The 18,736-nt window shown below is 50.1% G+C and overlaps 1 long non-coding RNA gene across 3 annotated transcripts; it reads left to right on the top strand.

Annotated features, from left to right (window-relative positions):
* The first annotated feature begins 434 nt into the window (after window positions 1–434).
* LOC116665879 lies at window positions 435–17,676 on the top strand. 3 transcript variants are annotated; one of them, XR_004322642.1, is made up of 3 exons: window positions 435–1,578; window positions 11,339–11,711; window positions 16,130–17,676. It is a non-coding gene; the product is annotated as an uncharacterized LOC116665879 (long non-coding RNA). The 3 variants fall into 3 exon arrangements; XR_004322644.1 differs by lacking the exon at window positions 435–1,578 and adding an exon at window positions 9,922–10,046; XR_004322643.1 differs by lacking the exon at window positions 435–1,578 and adding an exon at window positions 10,833–10,930.
* Window positions 17,677–18,736: the final 1,060 nt, after the last annotated feature.

Below are 18,736 nucleotides of genomic sequence, written 5' to 3'. Positions count from 1 at the left end.
GCTTGTGCTTTTAAGCCTGCATTCGCCTGCTGCCTCCCAGTGCTGAGACCACGCACGTCCACCAGCCATCACGAACGTTGTTGCAGCACGTGGGTGCGGCTTTAGGGCTGAAGGCTCGGCTTGCCTCATCCACACAACCCCGGCCACGGCTCCTCCAAACTCACCTCGCCCACAGGAGTTTAGCACCTGTAAACCCGAAAAGATGAAAAGATGATGGTATTTGTTCCCACAGACCCCCCCTTCATTATTCACAAGATAACTAAGCCACAAAGAAAGTGCCAACAAGCTAAACAAAGGCACGATCTTTCTGTGTCCGTCAGTGCATGTAGCAATGTATATGTACATCATAGAATAGCAAGTATTTTCCAAACGACTCTTGGGATGTTTCCATCTTTCTAGACTTTCTGTCCTCGTCTGCCTGTAGGGTAATTGAGTATTGCCAACTCCTGTTCCCAAGTTGGATGTGGGAAAAGAGAAAGCAAACGAAGAGAAAGAAAGGAGGAGGAAAGAAGAGGAAGAAACATTCATCCACTTGGAGATGGAGGTGTGGGAGGAACCCACCCAGGGCTGAAGGCCCGCTCTCCCCTCCCTCCAGCCCCGGGGCTCCGAGCAGCCATCGCTCTGCCCTCTCCCGCCAGAGGGTGAGCTGCTGCGGGCAGTGAGCCCCACACAAGGGCGGAGGGGCAGCCGGGCCTGGGGGACCCCCAGCGGGAGGCCTGCTCTGACTCAGAGGGGAGTGGGCCAGACCTCGCCTCCCTGTTTACGCTTGGATTCCATGGGGACCCGTTGTGCAGTGACTCAGATCAGCTCTCATTGCCTCGTGAAGCCCAAGGGATGGATGTCAGTGCCTGTTCTTGGTTAACACCCCAACAGTCAGTTTAATGTATTTAACTTTTGTGACATCCGGCCAGCCGCCTGAGGGTGGGGCTCTGAGCTCATGATGACACATGTGCCTGCAGCCCCATGGGTCCCTGTAGCTGCTGTGGCCTCCACGGGACCTCGGGTCACATGCAGGGCCACCATCCCAGAATGTGGTCCAGGGGAGACCCCCAGAGGGAGGGCAGCGGGCATCCCCAGGGAAGGATGGTGCTGGACAGTCCGGGGAGCCATCCCGCCCTGCCCCTGAGGCTAGGTGACCTCATGCAGCGGGGTGCCTCTGTGACCTCTGCAGACAAAAGTAACTGTGGGTCCCTTTGGGGTGCTATGAAAACCATGTGCCTTGGGGTGGAGGTTTCCCAAATGTATTGACCAAGGGCCCCGAGATTTCCTGGAGAGTCCTGAGTTTTGGTCAGGGAGCTTCTTCCCATATCCCAGATAGTCTGCTCAGGGTTTTGTGAAGTTCGTGGCCTGGAAGCCCTGGGGTGACTCTCTGTATGTTGGGAGAGCACTGCCTTCCGGCACCTCCTTGGAGGACTTGTGACTGGACAAGGGAAAAGTCCAGCGCTGGGCCCCAGTGCTGCTTCATCCGAGTAAACGGCTTCCATTCACCACGACGAGGACATTCGGCTCTCTCAGTGGGGACCGCTCCATCAGCCGGATGCAGAAAAGTTGCCTGCCCAGTGGTATCGACGCGCTCAGGTCTGAGGCCCGAGGTGGCGGGTGCGGGGGGAGGTCTGAGGAAGGGCTGCGCCCACAGTTACTGGGGCCGCCACCAGCCCTGCTTTCCTCCTGGGTTCTGAGCACGCCTGCTCCCCGGCGCCCCCTGGGAGGCAGCCCGAACCAGCTTCCCCTGCCAGGGATGAGGGCCGGGGCAGCCCCCCCCACCCCCCGGCTCGGCTGGCTCAGCCCAGCCGGCCATCTCCAAGTCCAGCACACACGCTGTTCAGCGCCAGGCCAAGCTCTCGTGGCTGAGAGGACAGAGCCCTCTGCCCACCCCCCAGCCCCCGCGGCCTCCTGGCTGAAACGCCCGCTCGCACCAGACGCGGGTGAACCATGTTCTTCCCAACAATTAGCTTCATGAGCCCTCTGGCTCCTTGTTTCAGGTTCTCAATTCAGTGAAGTTCCAGATTTGATTGAAAATGAAACAGGAGAAAGTGGTTTGTAAGACAAGAGAGATTTGTTCCTCCTTCTCCAGGATGAAGGATGATTGTAAGGACAGAGCCTGGTCGCTAAGGATTCTGGTTTAAGTAATACGTACTTTGGGAAATCATACTCTTTTCAAGGGGCTTTTCCACTGCATGGAGGAAAGTGTCATAGCTTCACTTGGGAAATAGAGGCATTGAAAATCAGAGAGGTCAAGTCATTTCACAGCTTCAAACAGGAGATGAAGACTGGACCCGAAGTTCCTTTAAGCTGGTAATTCTGTTCTATCGTGTTCCTCAAGGAGGAGGTCTGGGGACCCAAGGGCTCTTCAGTTCGTAAAGTGTGTGTCCCAGACCATCAATACGAAGTTGGTGGCAGCCTGTAAGGAAAGCTGTACGAACGCACCCGGACCCACACTTCCAGGAAGCTCTTCTGTGCAATTGGAGTGGTGCAAAGACACAGTTAATGACGTTGTTTATAATATGGAAAAATTAGACATAGCCTGAATATTGAACAATTGGGAACACATGATTGTATTCATTGTGTACCATTGAAAACGATGTTGTGGAAGAGGCTTGTCAAAGAAACCATGCATCGCTGAATGAGTAGGCAGAGTCGGTTTGCTCTTTGCCTAGCTCCTTGAGGTGTGAAGTCAGGCTGTTCATTCGAGACATCTTCCTTCCCTTTAATGTAGGCATTTATTGCTGTTGACTTCCTGCTCAGAGCTGCTGCATCCCACAAGCTTTGGCATGTTGTCTTCCCATTTTCATCTCTCTCAAGATGTTTTTTAAATTTCTTTCTTGATTTCTTCTTTGACCCACTGGTTGTTTAGAAATGTGTTGTTTAATTTTCAAGTAGTTATGACTTTTCCAATTTTCTCTTGTTATTGATTTCTAGTTTCATACCATTGTGGTATGATTTGGTATGATTTCAATCTTCTTAAATTGGCTAAGACTTGTTTTATGCCCTAACGTATGATTTATCCTGGAGAATATTTCATGTGTGCTTAAAAAGAATGTATTTGATGGAATGTTCCTCGTGTCTGTTAGGTTCATTTGGTCTAAAGTATAGCTCAAGTCCAACATTTCCTTGTTGATCTTCTGTCTGGATGCTCTGTCCATTGTTGACTGTAGGAACCGAAGTCCCCTACTAGTGCTATGTTGTCTATTTCTCGCCCCGTTTTGTTAATATTTGCTTTACATATTTAGGTGTTCTGATGTTGGGTGTATATATATTTACAATGGTTATGTCTTCTTGGTGGATTGACCCCTTTATTATTATATAGTGATTTTCTTGGTCTTGTTTGACAGTTTCCAACTTAAAGTCTTTCTTGTCTGATGTAAGTATAGCCACCCTTGCTCTCTTTTGGTTACCATTTGCATGGAGTATCTTTTATCATCTCTATATGTTCAGTCTATGTATGTCCTTAAAGCTGAAGTGAGTCTTTCATGGGCAGCATATTGCTGAATTTTGTCTTTTCATCCATTCAGCTACTCTATGTCTTTGTAGAATTTAACCCACTTACATTTACAGTAATTATTGATAGGTAAGGATTTACTGTTGCCATTTTGTTATTTGTTTTCTGGCTGTTCTATAGTTCTTGTGTTCCCTTCTCTCTTGCTGTCTTCCTTTGTGATTTGATGGATTTTTGTAGTGGTTTGCATTGATTCCTTTCTCCCTCTTCTTCTAAGCTTGAGCATTTCTTTAAAAGAAGTTTTAAAGTTACCAATTTAATCTCTTTACTTGTTATAGGTCTTTTGAGATTTTATACTTCTTGAGTCAGTTTCTGCAGTCTGTGTCTTTCTAGGAATTTGTCCACTTCATCTAAGTTGTCTGATTTGTTGACACACAGTTGTTCACGGTACTCCCTTACAATCCTTTTTGTTTCTCTAAGATCAGTCGTGATGTCCCCTCTTTCATTCCTGACTGTAGCTGCAGCTGCATTTCAGTGCAAAGATAGTGTATAACCATGGGGACAAAACATTGCTATTCAAGAAAACAAGTGTCTTTGTAAGATTTCAAAAGGAACAACGTAAACGAAGGACTCAAGAACAGTACCATAATGAAGGTTTGTTTCAGCAGTGCTGGAAGACAATTCCTAAAAATTATCTTATATACCTGGAAAATTAGAGACAACATCTCTGTGTTTTGGGATTGCCACCGTTGGAGTCTCACGCATTAGCAGAAAAGGCATGTCTCAGCACACAGGGCGGCTGAGAGTTATCTAATATCATATGGCTATATTTTATGAGCAGAAATAATTTGAAAAGGAGATTAAAGTTGTTGTAAACTTCAACACCCTTATTCATCCACATGATAAAATCATAAAGGGCAGATTTCATTAACTATTTATTGCTTTCTTAAATTGTTTTCAGAAAGGCAGTTTAGAAGAAGAAAGAGAAAATCGTCAGGCTTCCCAGTTCCCACAAACCATGCAGCACAAGCAAGTCTGCTGTCGTTAAATGCTCAGCTGGGAGGTGAACAAGCCATTATTTGGAAATGAGCTAGAATGTTTAGGAGAATGGTAATGCAGGTCTAAGGATTTTCACTGATTGGGGAATATTCCAGTACATTCAGACTATAACCAGTTGAGGTTGAATGTATTTCCTATTTTTCTTATAATTGTACAAATTAAAATTATCTGTTTCTTTCAAACATGGTAAAATCGGGTCCTAAATCAGACACCTAAGTCTGAGCTCTGCCATAATACTAAAATCAAATGTTTGTTCACAATGGCAGGAATTTGTGTTGTCTTATTTCCTAGTCGGGTTCCGAGCATCGTGCTTTGGACCATGCCTGCCCCCGACGCATAGTTGCAGAGTAAACGGTTAGTGAGAGCTGCCTGTCACTAAGGTTCCAGTGTGAATAATAACCATGGAAACCTCCTTTCTGTTGAAGAGGTATCATAGTTCAAAGGCAAAACAGCCTCTCCCAGCAGCTTCCCAAATGCAGCTGCTCAAATCCCCTGAAGGACTGGTCCTCCGAGTGATGAGGCACCCAGTTCAAGGTTCCAAAAACCCAGCCTGTTGGAAATTTCAGAGTCTTAAAACAATCACGTTAAAAGCACTGTTGTTGTAAGGATTTTCTTTGATTTAAATGCTGTTTCTTTTGGAAAGGGCTTGTTATTTTTCTAAGCAAGTTAGGTCACTGAACTGGGCGAACCAGGAAAAGGGAAGAGTAAAGAAGACATGTTGAAAACAGAAACTACGGTCACATTTTTGTATGTGTCTTGACTGAGTTTCTGTTGCCTTACATTTAATTTTACCAATAAATGCCCTTTGTTAAAAACAGATTGAAAATTCAATTAGGTATCAAGAAATCTAATGAGGCATTTAGTCATACCTTCCTCATGGGGTCACTGTGAGGAGTAAACGCCCAAATGAGCGTAGAGGACCTGAAATAGACAAGACGGTCGCTCAGCGCAGGCTGCTCAGTGCTCTTGTGCGGGCAGAGCCCATCCTCACTGGGCATTTTGATATTTTATTCATCGTAGCTTTTCTAGAAGTTATTTTACTCCTTTAAAACATTGCATCAGGATATTATTTATCTTGATTACTAAGTGGGCTCTCCCTAAATTTTGTGCTTGACCCAAGTGCTTCATTTGCCACACCTTCATCCTGACTCTGTGACCCAGGGATGATTTACTCAGTGTGTGCCCTGCCTGGTTCCCTTCTGCAGAAAACTGCTCCGCTCTTGCCCTTGTGGAGCAGTGTCATTGGAGTCATTTTGTGTCAATGGCTACAGTCCTCCCCAGTCACTATTGATCGGACTGGGCTGGTCGCCTAACCCAAAGACTTCCAACCCGTGGACAGTCCAGCTGAACGGCTAGGCTTGAAATGATGAGATAAAGTCAATCAGATTCCTTTGGGAGGGAAAAGATCTAATTATCTTAAAATACAGAAACTCAGTAAAAGTACGTGTAAGTGAAATGAAACGATTTCTGGGATTTGCTTTAAAACATTCTGATGAAAAAGGAGAGACAGACAGAAATTTAGCAAAATGGTGATAATTGAAAGCTGGATGATGGGTTTGGGGGGTGTCACTCTCTAGTCTCTCTCTCTTCTCATCTATTTAAGGTATAGCTGTTATAAAACTAAGCCAATGAATAGTGAAGGCAAAAGTCAAACGTGTGTATCAGGAGTTGCCATTAGGTAGGGTCCCAGGTGGCCATGATAAGCCATAGGCACCCCCAAATTATAGGGATTTGAAAGTACGGGTAAGAAGAGGAAGCTGGTGAGCTTAGGGAGGAGAGTGGGGTGGCCATCCAGAGGAGGCAGGTGCCCTGCCCGAGGAGCGTGGTCCCTGCTCCCTGCAGATGTCCAGCTCCTGGCTCCTTCCCCCACGGGGGCCAGCCGTACTACAGCTTCTGCCCTCGAGTTCCTGTGCCATCACTGACCTCTTCTTGCTTCATGTTTAATCTGTAAAAATTGATTCCCCCTTTTTTGAACTGACTTGAGTCAAAGCCTCTGTTCCTTCACAACAAAACGAATCCTCAAACAAATGCTCATTTGTACCTGTTACAGTCAGAGTCTGCCCAAGTGGGGCGGCCCTGCCAGTCCTGGGGTCAAACGGGGGCCGGCTTCTCGTGGAGGGGGAGTGGGAGAGACCCTTGTGGGAACCAGGGCATCAGGTGAGCAAAGCCAAGCCCATCCGCCCTCCAGGTACAGGCAGGCCGGGAGCGGATTCAAGGCATTTCCTTAAGAGATCTTGCCAGGGAACAGGCAGAGCTAACAGGGGACTTGCGTGCGTTTCCTGGGGACCTCGCTGGTCTGAGAAGTAAGCGTGGCCACTGAACAGTCAGGTCGACAGGCAGGCTGGATGCCAGGCCGGCGTTCTCGCCTGAAATGTCTTGCATTCTGAGCGCCACCAGTGCTAGGTGATCCCCCAAGCGGATAAAGACGGAGGTTTGGGGGAGCCCTCCAATTTACCGGGAACAATCTAGTGTTTCCAGTCAGGATGCAGTCCAGGAAAGAAGCCAGAAAAGGACTCCAGAGGGGAGGGGAGTGTCAGAAACTAGTTACCGGAGGGAGGCGGAGCAGAGGCGAACCGGGCCGAACCTGGTGCTCGCGGCGGCACGCTCCTCGGGGGTGTAGGCGCCCCGGGGCCGCCGCCTCTGCAGCCTCGCTGTGGGAGACCTGCTAGGCCAGGAGCCGGGCGTCTAATCCAGGGGAACGTGAACTGGGAGAGAAAACGCACTCGCCCTTCAGAGCGGAGAGGAAGGAGGACGGCCCACCTGGCCCCTTTCAGGGGAGTGAGGTGGCGCCGCGCACTCCTGGGGGACGGAAGGCCTCCTGCTCACGAGCGAGCGAGGAGGAGCTGCGGCAAAGGCGCGTACAGAGCCTGGAAGCTCAAGAGGAAAATAGCGACCATCCCGGCCCCGCGTGCGGAAGGAGTCGCCCAAACGATGTGATGTTTCCCCAAGTTTCTTTCTGTGCAGTCACTGGGTTGAGATGATGTCCGCTGATTTCTAAGTGCCGATTTACACAGGAATATTCACAAACCATGTCATTTAAGAAGAGGCACTTACTGATATATAATGTCTATCCCTCGATGATTTATTGCCTTTCTTCATTAAAAAAAAAAAATTCCAGTGAGTTAGGTCATTTAACGTGCAGCTTAAAGATGCATTAACATCGTTTCTCAAGTTCTTCAGCAATGAGAAAGTTCATTATGTCATCTTGCGCAATACTGCTTTTGTGAGCAGGGAGAGAAAAGACCTTTTGTTTAGTCATTTTCTTGGCACAGGGTCCTCATTATGTAATAAGCTTATCCATTGTTAGAAAAATCTGGACAAGAACAGCACCAGTTATTGTTATACGCGATCATCAAATAAGGCCAGAGATTCCATACGAAATGTAGGTTAAAGGATATGGCTCAAGAAATGTGCTTCTTGGTACCGAGAGCGCAGTGGGGACAGCGGAGGAGCAGTGAAGGGAACACTTCAGGGCGGAGGCACTTAGGATGCTTTTTTATCTCTGAGTGGCAGAAAAATCTGGCTCACTTGTATTAAATAACAAACACATCTAGCATGACCCTGCCGGCCCTGATTAGCAGTGTCAGCAGGGACCCCTGCTCTTTTCACCCTCCAGCGCTGCCCTCCTGCCTGCGCTGGGGTGGTCCTCACAGTCCTCAGGCCAGCTCCTCTCCAGGCAAGGAGCTGACCACTGCAGTTACCAGACACGGCATCTCCTGACACCGCAATGACCAGGAAAGGCGAACCTGTCTTCTATGAGCTGTCTCCTTTGAAGTCTGCACCTGCAGCCTTCTGCCATGTCTTATTGGCCAGGATTATGTCAAACGTCCACACTGAAACCGACAGTAGACTGGAGGTAGCCCGATCACAGTCCACACCCTGTGTCTGGCTCTGAGGCTAGCTTTCTCTGAAGCTTGTGCTTCTGTAAGGAGATGGGTATGAACAAAACCGGGGGGACACTGGAAAGTGAAGGAAAGAAGTTGGGTAGCAACCAACAGTGTCTCTCACAGGAGCTAAGTGGTCTATGAGCTACAGAGTCCCAGACAACACACACAGTCCACTGAATTCCTAAGTGTGGGTCCCAGCTGTGTAAGGGGAAACCCTGCTCCTTTGTGCATCTGCTGTTAATTAAAAAAATTTTTTTTAATTGAAGTAGAGTCAGTTATGATGAGACAATCTCTGGTGTACAGCACACTGTCCCAGTCATGCATATACATACATGTATTTGTTTTCATATTCTTTTTCATTAAAGGTTATTATAAGGTATTAAATACAGTTCACTGTGCTATACAGAAGAAGTTTGTCAAAGGCTGTTAATTTTAATTATTTTATCAGTTGGTCAGTGTATGTCTTCAAATAATGTCCAAGCAGAGACCATGGGCTGATCTATTTTCTGAGTTCTTGGCTCTCTGAGTGTATCTTTCTGTTGGCTTTATTCATCCATAACAACATGGTTAGACATAAAATGCATGGATTACAATCCTTTTCCATCACAAGTTTGTACATAGGGTCACATGGCTTTCTGACAGTTAGCCTTGCAAAGGAGTCAGAGATTAGACTAGTTTCTGCTCCTTTGTAAATAAATTCTTATTTTTTTTTAACCTGAGTGCCTGAAAGATTCTTTTCTTTATTCTCTTAATTCAAAAATGTGCTCAGGATGCATCTAGATATGAGTCACTTATCTTTCTCTTTACCTAGAACATAATGAGTCTTGTCAGTCCACATGCTCAACTATTTCTCATAACAAGAAACCAGTTTTCAATTAAGTCTCTGATTTGTCTCAGCTTCCTTTGTTCTTCTTCTATCATGTTGGTTTTTGAATCATGTTTTCTGTCCTTCGTGTCTACCATCTTCTCACCCATCATTTTAATTTCCTCGTTCTTTTCCTCTAGATTGTGGAAGGGTATCTCAGGTGTGACCTCCAGAACATGGGGTTGGTGGAAGCTCCTCACTCGTCCCAGTGTGTGCTTTCACGCTCCATTACTCACCATGAAACTGACTGTATTTTCTGATTTTGTTCCTGTTCTTATTTACCCACCCCATCCCCTATTGCTGCTCATCACACTCTTGTCTTTCCACCCCATCCTTTCCTCTCCTTGTGACTCTCTGCACGTCTTTCCTAGAAGCCATGTCTTCTTGCCTCTTTCTGAGGACGTCACACAGTTTTCTAAAAATGTTTTCTGGTTCCCCTGCAGGAGGTCATTTTCAGATGAAGCACCTTCATCTGGTCTTCTGTGTAATTGTTTTTCATGTTTCCAGTGACAGCTTTTCTTTTTCTGATTACTCATATTTTGAAATGAAAAGAGAGTCAGTTTCAGATTCACCCACAGACACGATGTTTAGATTTTATTTGGTTCTACTGATTGGACACGGGTAATGATGGAATCTTCTCAGATCTGTGGGTTGATGAGAACCGGTTTCTGCCCAGTTCTGATAATCTAGCCAGCGTTCCCATGGTGCAGCTCTGCTGTGCCGAGTTTTCACCTCCACGTCTGGGTGGTTGGCACCTTTCTCTCTGTGTGCCTTCCGGGACACTTCTTTACAGCACCAGGTACGGCATTTTATTTCATTATTATTCCTTTGAAAATGCAACAAATCCAACACCCCCAGTCTCATACACTTCCCAGAACTAGTCTCTGAATGAATGTTGAAAGATGGAGATTGCAAAAAATGTTTATTTCCACTCAGAATGTCACCCCCACGTGGTAAGGGAGAGCTACCAGGCTCCCTGTGACGTAGACCCCAGGTTTCTGAGTTGGGGGAGGAGCAGCCAGGAGGAACAAAACCTCATCCTGCCTTTTTTTTTAATTGAAGTACAGTTAATTTACCATGTTGTGTTAGTTTCTGGTGTGCAGCATAGTGATTCAGTTATACACATATGTCTTCGTTTTCATCTTCAAGATATTGAATCTAGTTCCCTGTGCTATGCAGTAGGGCTTCACTGTTCATCTGTTATGGTGAGAGATCCCCTGTTTCTTGGGGGAAAGGCCAGACTGACAGCCAGCTGCTTTTCTGCGCTCATTTAAAACTTTTAAGTGTAAATTCTCTCTAGACTTTGGCAAGAGGCTTTCTGTTGGTCTCAGCCTTTGGTGGTAAATGGGGTTTTATCTCTCCGTGGCTTTGTAGGTACGTTAGAAGAAATCTCAGGCAAGTTTCCAGCAGGGCAGCTAGTTTGGAGCTGTTTACTATCAGAAGTTAAAAGCAATTGTTTTAGTTGACCCGAACTGGATATGAGCCAATAACATACTTGACTGCTTAAAAAAAAAAAAAAGATTTTTTTTTAGAACGCTATCTTGAAATACAGATCAACGTTGGCAGTATTCTCACTGCACACCACCTTGTTTAACTTGCATCAGGGAACTTTGGGTCCACTTAAGGCCCCTATTATTGATAAAATCTCAGAAGGCTTTTTGGTAAATAAGAGCGAGTTCAACGGTAAATAACTAAGATGCTAAAATCTGGGTGTCATGTTGAGGGAGTAGAGCTAGTTAACCTTGAAAAAGAGAGAAGGTGGACGGGGAGGGGTGGGGGGGCTGAAGACTGCGCGGAGTGTCTCCCTGGTGGTCACGTGGGAAAGGGATCATATTTATTCTGATTTGCCCCAAAATGCAGAACAAGGGTCGCTTGGAGGAAGCGACAAAAAGGTGGATCTGGCTTGACACGAGGTTGACTGGTGGTAGAGGGGACACCTGGCAGGGAAGGCAGGGACCGCCTGGCTGTTTCCGGAAGATCCTGGCTGATCACTGTCAAGGAGGCCATGGGGGAAAGCCCGCTGTTGGAGGGAGTCGGCGATCCTGTGACCCGTGTTTTAATGATCTTGGTTTTGTGGTTTTGCCCTTGCAGTTTTGGCCTTTTAGGACGGGACTGTGAGACCTCAGCTCCTCCGAATATCGGGCTCCGTCCAGACTGACGAGGACCAGGAGAGGCGAGCTCTGTTCCCCTCTGCTCTGCGGGTGCCCCGCATGTGCAGCAGCCCCAGACCCGCTTCTGTCCGCAACAGAGGGGCGTGGGAGCAAACAGGAGGTTTCCACGTCACCTCATGCCATCCTCACCACAGCCCCGGGGGCGCTTCCCCGACAAGCAACCGGAGACCAAGAGGGCTGGAGCACTGGCCAAGAACTGGAGGACGTTCACTCGTGGAGCCGGTGGGGCCTCGCTTCCTGACGTAGGAGGGTCTCGGACAGCAGTGGGTCGAAATGAGCGCCTGGAGCCTCAGGTGAGGCTGCCTCTGCTTCATTTGCATTTCCCGATGCTGCATTTAGTCACCTTTCACAGGGTTGGTACATGGCATGCGGCTTTTGTTTTGCCTCTTGGGGGTGGCTAGTGGGGGGCAGACGGACAGGGGGATAGAGCCCCCCACCGCACCCCCAGGCACTCCTTGGCATCACGTGAGACGAGTCAAGATTTGAACCCTGGCTTGATTCCAAAGCTCAGGCTGACCGCATGGTGAGCAGAAAACCTCTTTAAATGCTACTGGGGATTTGCTTTGTTTTGTTTGTGTACTTCATTTTAAACTAATGTAACTAAATAAGGCAGGAAAAGCAGACGGCCTGATTTGGTCTATGTTCCTGAAGGCTCCCCACATACAAGAACGCCGGCCTGAAGGCTGCCTGCCTCGCTCCTGCTCCGCGGCTCCAGCCCCTCGCGGGCCCCTCCTCTGACCCGCAGGTGCCACCCCTCGTGGCAACGGCACGGGCAGGAGGAGGCTCCCCACCTGCTGCTTCCCTGGCAGGATGCTGCAGTCAGTCTGGGTCAAGGCTGGAACTCTTTTTACCCCTTTCCTCCGACAAACAAAAATCCCTCCCCTGTTTGTCCTGTTGTGCTTGCAGTCCCAGATGTGTCAGGAGTTGGTTCTCGTAAAGCGGTGGAGGCCCCCCCCCCCCCCGCATTGCATAATGGCAGGGCTCACGTCACTTTTCCACTGCTTTTGGACGGTGCAGCGTGGTCCTTTGGGGATGTTCTGAAGTTCAGGCTCCCTCGGAGCCGGGAGAGGAAAGCCCCACAGCAAAACAAGCGGAAGGAGAGGGAGCACCGGCCACGTGGTCTTGGGCCTTTGAAATGCCTGCCCGCGTCTGCATTTCGTTTCTGCAAGGCTGTGAGCGGGCTTCGTGCTCGGGCTGGTGCCTTCGCCCTCGTTATCAGCCCCCCTCTCCTGTCGGGGGGGCGTTCAGCACTGCTGAGCCCCTGTTCTGCCCCAGGCTGCTCCCCCAGTTTCTGCGACACTTACTGCGGGACCCCTGCTCCTGCTCCTCTCGTGGCCCCGCTTCTCCCCTTGGCTGAACATTCTGCTTCTCCCTCCCCTCGGCCCTGTCGTCACCTGCAGCTTGCTCTTCCTCAAGAGTCCTTGTTGTGGGCCAGACTTCAGTAACAAGTAGTTCCAAAAATTATAGTGGCCTAATCACAAAAGAAGGCTATTTTTCATGTGTGAGTCCACCCTGGCTTTTCCTGTTGGCAGGTGGATTTCCCCTCCCCAGGGGCCCAGGGAGAGGGTCTTCCATCCCCTGGCTCCACCGCCCGCCACAGTGTGCCCTCAGCCGGCCAGGCACAAGGCAGGGAGGGAACGAGGACGCACGTCCGCTGTAAGGCCTGGGCCTGGAAGCGACACACCGGAGGAGGCAGCTAGTCCTGTGGCCTCTTCTCAGGTTAGGGGGGCTGGAAATACAGTTCATGGCTGGGAAGCCCCTTCTCCAGCAGCAGCTCTCTGCTGCGCTAGGGGAAGTGGCTTCGGGAGTACAACTGTCATCTCTGCCAAGGCTCTCGTGTTTCCTCCAAGACTCTCGCCGCCCTTGTGAACTCACCCGCTTCTGTAGTTTCCACCTTTATCTCAGCATCTCTGTTCCGGGATCGAGCTCACATAGATGTCTGGTCTTGAATCTCCTCCTAAGCTGCAGCCTCCCTCCCCTAAACCTGACATCCTTCTCCATCCAGAGCTGGCTCTCGTTCTGTGCCTCCCCAGTGGATCTGCCGCTGGGTCAGCATTCTTCTGGCATCAGCTAAAACTCTTGCCTTTGCTCCGGGCCCCACGTCCAGTGCACCGCTGAGGCCTCACTGATCTGTCCCTTTCCCTAACGCCAGTCTCTCCCTCCTTTCTGATTGATTTAGAATGTTCTTGAGGGGCTAATTTTTCTAAAACACTTTTACTACGTCACTGCCAAGAAATTTCCCTTAAGAACCTCTGATTCCTTGTTGCCACTTTAGAAATGCGAACAGTTTTAAATAGTAACGGCCTGTAAATAAGACAGCCTGTTAGGCAGAACTGTTACTTGTTAATCCAAAGGGCAAGCCGAGTCCAGTCTGACGAGGCATAGCAAGCAACAGGTGAGGAAGCGAGAAACCCTAGTTCTGGCTCACCTCCCCCCCAACCAGACCCTCAGCCTCGGCTGCTTGCTCTGTGAAGCTAAGAAGCTGGGGTCCTTCCTGTCTGAGGTCTGTGGGCTGGGATCGAGTCTCTCTTTGGGTTCCTCCCAGTGCTGGGATGGATGATTTTAAAAATGCCAGCTCCCCTGGCTGCGTCTTAAGACCCTCCATCGTTTGACCCCACCTTCTCTCTCCGACCCTCACTGTCCTCGGCGCTTCCTCTGCTCCGTCAGGCTGTTTTCTCTTACCGTCCCAGACGGGCTGAGGGCAGTTCCACTTTGTGCCACGCTGCTCCCTGGCCAGAGTGCCCTTCCCGGCCCCTCTGCGCCTCTAAGTCCCACCCATTCTCCAGGCACCGTCAGAAGCCCACTGGGCCACCTTGGAGGATTTGAGGCATTTAGAAGGTCATTGCCACCCCCGGCTCTGCCACGTGGGAGCGCGGTGATCTCAGTAACACACGTACATTTTGCTTTGTACGATGCCCTCACGACACAATTTGTCCTGTAATGGCTTCCTGCGTTAGTTGTGTGTCCCTAGTTCACTTGCTGGCTGGTTGGGTTAATTGATGATTGACTGATTGATTAGATCAGCAAAGTTTGCGTAAGGCCCAACCAAGCGGGGTTGTTGATATTCGACTGCTTTTGACCTATAAAACTCAGCAGTTTTCCATGTAAACTGAATCAAGTACTCTAAAAATATTTGTTATTCTTTCCACTCAGCTTAGTCAAGTCCTCCAAGGCAGAGAAGCCAAGAGCTGAGAGTAAGAGTTGAAATCACTGTGGCTGTAACTGCCAGATTTCTTTCAACGGCCATTGTCTGCGCTGTGATTTAGGGCAAGGGCCACCCCCCGAGGAACGGCACATTCTTAACTGTGGCTGCCCACCTGGAAGGCTGGCCCTGGGGACGCAGAGCCGCAGGTGGCGCCCAGCTGGGTGAGAGGATTCGAGTTTGCACGGTGGCTGTGTCCGAGGTGGGCCTGGGGTTTCCTCTGCACCAGACTGAAGGCACGTGGTATTTGAAAGGACAGACCGTAGACCCAGGTCTTGGTGACCAGGAGTCCCTATCTTAACTTTCCACCAGGGAACCTGAGTCATTGAGTCAAGACCTGAGGAATCCATGTCCTTCTGCTATTTCCTTTTTGTCCCTAGAATTCAGTCCTTATCAGAACTGTAATAACACAGCCAGTGTGCAGCACATGAGGGGTTTTGTGGGGAGAGATAGCATGCATTTTGGAATCAAGCAGAGCTGGTTTAAAATCCATTCTCTGCTTCTTACAAGATAAATAAACTTGGACACATTACTTGATTTCTTGAATCCTCAATTTTGTCATCTGGAAAGGGGTGATAGCATGGGTTAAAAACAACAACCAAGGTTTTCATGAAGATTAAATGAGCTGAGGCCTACAAAGTGGCTGGATGTTGTCCGATGCGCAGGACATAGCCGTAAATGGAGCTATTGTTATCGCTCTGAAGGGTGAGAGCGAGCACCCTAGGCCTTAACATTTGTATGTGAGTTTTTCATACAAGGGACACTTTACCTGGTGATCTTGGTGACGTTACTCCAGGCCAGGTTGCTCGAGAGAGGACATACACCCCGTGGTCGTGTGTGTCAGAGCTGAGCCCTGCTTGTGAGAGTTCCAGCCTGGCTGACAACGCCTGGCTTCTGTTAAACAGTCAGACCCCTTCCTACTCCCCAACAAGCTTTGTTTCCAGACTGGGTCTGGGGTTCCATCACCAGACAGAGTTCAGCTCTGTGAAAAGTCTGGCTGGCTGTCTCTAGGATCTGCTTCACTGACCATGGACCACAAGACTAGGACATCTGAGTTGCTACTGACCAGTCCCATCAAACCAAAAGAACCCCAGCTTGGCCCCTTTTGTGCAGCCTGTGGACCAGCTGCTCGGCGTTCTGGAGGGAGTCTGACTGTCCCGCTTTCCCTGCTTCCTTCCTCTTCATCTCTGGGTCGTGGGAGGACAGGAATCCAGGCCGAGGAGGGGATGCATGGCCAGGAGGGCAGGAGGGAAGCTTGGCACAGGCGGTCCTCACTTCTCTCCAAAGGAAGGAACTTGTGGGCCCCAGGTCCCCCATGCCCCCATCCAGACGGGAAGATGCCTTTCTGTGGAGCTTTTCCTGATGGACCCCTGGGCTGCTGTGTCTGTGAGCCTCTCCAGGCAGCCCCCAGGGGAACGGCGGCCCCACATTTGCGGTCACTGACAGCAGCGCACTGAGGAGGCTGGGGTAGGGGACACTCAACCAAGCCCATGTGCTTTGTCTCTTTAGATCCAAGACAGACGCTTCCATGATCTGGCAACCAGATGGTGCTGGGAGGTGACTGTGGGAGCCCTGGAGGAGGGGCCTTGTGATGCATAGCGACTGTGAGGTAGGGGCCGCTTGGCTGCTTGCAAGGCCCTGGGGAGCCAGAGCGCAGTGACTTCCGAGACGCTAGCATCCCACGACAGGTGCTGCGGCTTCCTGCCACCGTGCACCTTCTCCAAGCACCACAGGGACGCAAAACCTCCCGCCCTCGTCCGCTGAGGTTCAGAGCCGGGGAGGAGGCTGCTACAGTGCCAGGTTCTGCCTTTTTATCTTTCGGAGGTAAGGATTTTGTTTGTTGGTGAAGATCTTAAGGCCAGAGGGCTGAAAGCCAGGGTCCACGCTTGCAGGCACAATGGAGGCTGAAAATGACAGATGTTGGAAATGGAGTAAGTGATGGCACTGTGTGTATTGGGGAAAGAAAGTGTTCAGTATGACTTTGTGGTGCACGGAATAGTCTGCTAGCATTGGACCATGACCCCAGTCATCCCCCTTGTAAACTCCCTTCCTAGGAAATAATAGTCGCCAACATTTTTGAGCACTTACTATGTGTTAGGCTCTTGAGTACTTTTCATGCATTAGATCATTTACTCCCCACGTGAAAGAATTACGATCATTATTCCCATTTTAGAAAAGAGCAAACTGAAGCTCAGAGAGATTAAGTAACTTGCCCAGCGTCGCAGAGCTAGCAGGTGGCAGACCTGAACCCGGGCAGTCTGGCACCTCGGCGCACTGTCTCATTCGCCAGCTACGCTGCCTGTGAGCGTCAGGCCTTCAAGGCCACGGCCACGTCCTGTGGAATACTGCTCTCTCTCCTGCCAGCACTCACGCGGGGGTAGCAGGGGCTGCGTATTAAATACACTTACAAGTGAGCCAGTAAAATAATGACTTAACAGCAGAGGCAGACTTTTCCCGATAAGGCCCTTTTGATGTTTTATCTAAAATCCTTGGCCTTCCTAGTGCAACAGCCCCAGGCCGGTGACTCATCCCCGACCTCAGCTCCCCCTTCCTCTCATCAACTTCCTCCTCGCTTCCCACCTTGACTTCCTTCTGGGTCCTGCACAAAAACACTAAAAGGGCACTTCAACTTAATATTTTCCTTATTATATGGTTTTGCTTATTGCATGGGTCAAATCAAATTCTGGAGCCAAAGCCACATTGGGAGAAAACACTAGCCAGTCCCAGAGTCAGCAGGGAGGGCCGGAGTTGTGGGTACACGTGACAGTTTCTCAGTGAAAAGGTTTTAAGTCTCTCCCGCCTCACAAACGAAGCCCAGGAGCGGTGGCTCTCCTCACCGTGAGACAGGGACGCTGAGGGACATGGGTGCGGCTGCACAGGCTCCTGTGGGTAGAGCTTCGGGGTGCTGAGGCTGCTGGTGGCCCCCTGCGGTGGGTGTCCTCAGGACTCCTGGGACATCCTCCCCAAGTCCCTCAGGCGCTCTTTTGCCCTGGCAGGGGGACCCTGCCCAGATCCGCTTTTGCAGGGAAGGGAGATGACGGTTTATTTGTTCACGTGCTCCTTTGTTCATCCTGCCGTTTTTGCTATTTGGCAGGAAGTGGGGCAAGTTCAGGATGGTGCTGGAGTTTCTTGAGCCTCTGGGATTCCCTTGTGGGCTCAGGAGCTGAGCCATCCAGAACGTCTAAAGCTTGTCTGCCACGTGCCTGCAGCTGGGGCCTTGTCCTGGTGACACGGGCCTCTGCCAGGTCCTTCAGATGCTTGGGGTCGGTCCAAGCTACTCTGACAAGGATCCAGCAAGTTCCCAGCCTGGTCCACACCCAGAATTCCCAAAGCTGGGTGACTCAGGGTTTCAGAAGATGCCTCAGAGCTCACTCAGCCTCCCCTCTACCTCCCCGAGGAGAGGGTGTTTCACGTTAAGGACTGTGCCACCTGCGGCCTGGAAGCAAGTTCTAGACCTTCCCACACCGGCTTTCACTTCCGTCGTGGGGTTTGCAGCAGGAGCTGGCGTTCTGCGACCCTGTTTCCAGCCAGCACATGGTGACGTTGCCATGTTCAGGAAAACTCCTTAGTGGGTCCTAGCGTCTTTTGTCACCCTCTCCTCCCAGTCAACTTTCAATTGGCTAACCGAAGAAGAGAGAAGGGAGGAGGTGTACAGGGGATCCGGGGCAAAGGGGGGTGTCTGCACAGCCTGGAGGCCTCCCTGCAGGAGACGGCGGGCATGGCTCTCAGCCACATGCTGTAGGTGTGTGCACTCGGCTGACCCTCAGTCCACGGGTTCTTCCTGACCCCAGGCCCTCATGTTCTGACACAGCTGAGCTCTGGACCTTTAAGCTGAGTAGCTGAGTTCTATTCCAGCCCACGGGTGACACAGCCCCTGAGTGTGGAACTGCCTTCCCTCCCAGGGGAAGGGGCGTGATTTGGCACCCAGGTATCTTCTGAAGCCCTGAGTCAAAGGTCTACTCAAAGCCCCAGCCACAGGCATCTTGGAAGACATGTTTACAGACTCAGCTGCGATCGGGCTGAGAGAACTGAGCACGAGCGTGTGGACCGCCCGTTCAGAGCGTACAGCGACGTCGCCCAATCTCACGTGGAAGAGCTGAGCGCCAGGGGCGCAGC

Source organism: Camelus ferus, chromosome 9, assembly GCF_009834535.1.
Source record: "Camelus ferus isolate YT-003-E chromosome 9, BCGSAC_Cfer_1.0, whole genome shotgun sequence".
Taxonomy (NCBI): Eukaryota; Metazoa; Chordata; class Mammalia; order Artiodactyla; family Camelidae; genus Camelus; species Camelus ferus.
This window is presented reverse-complemented; position numbering and strand designations above follow the sequence as displayed.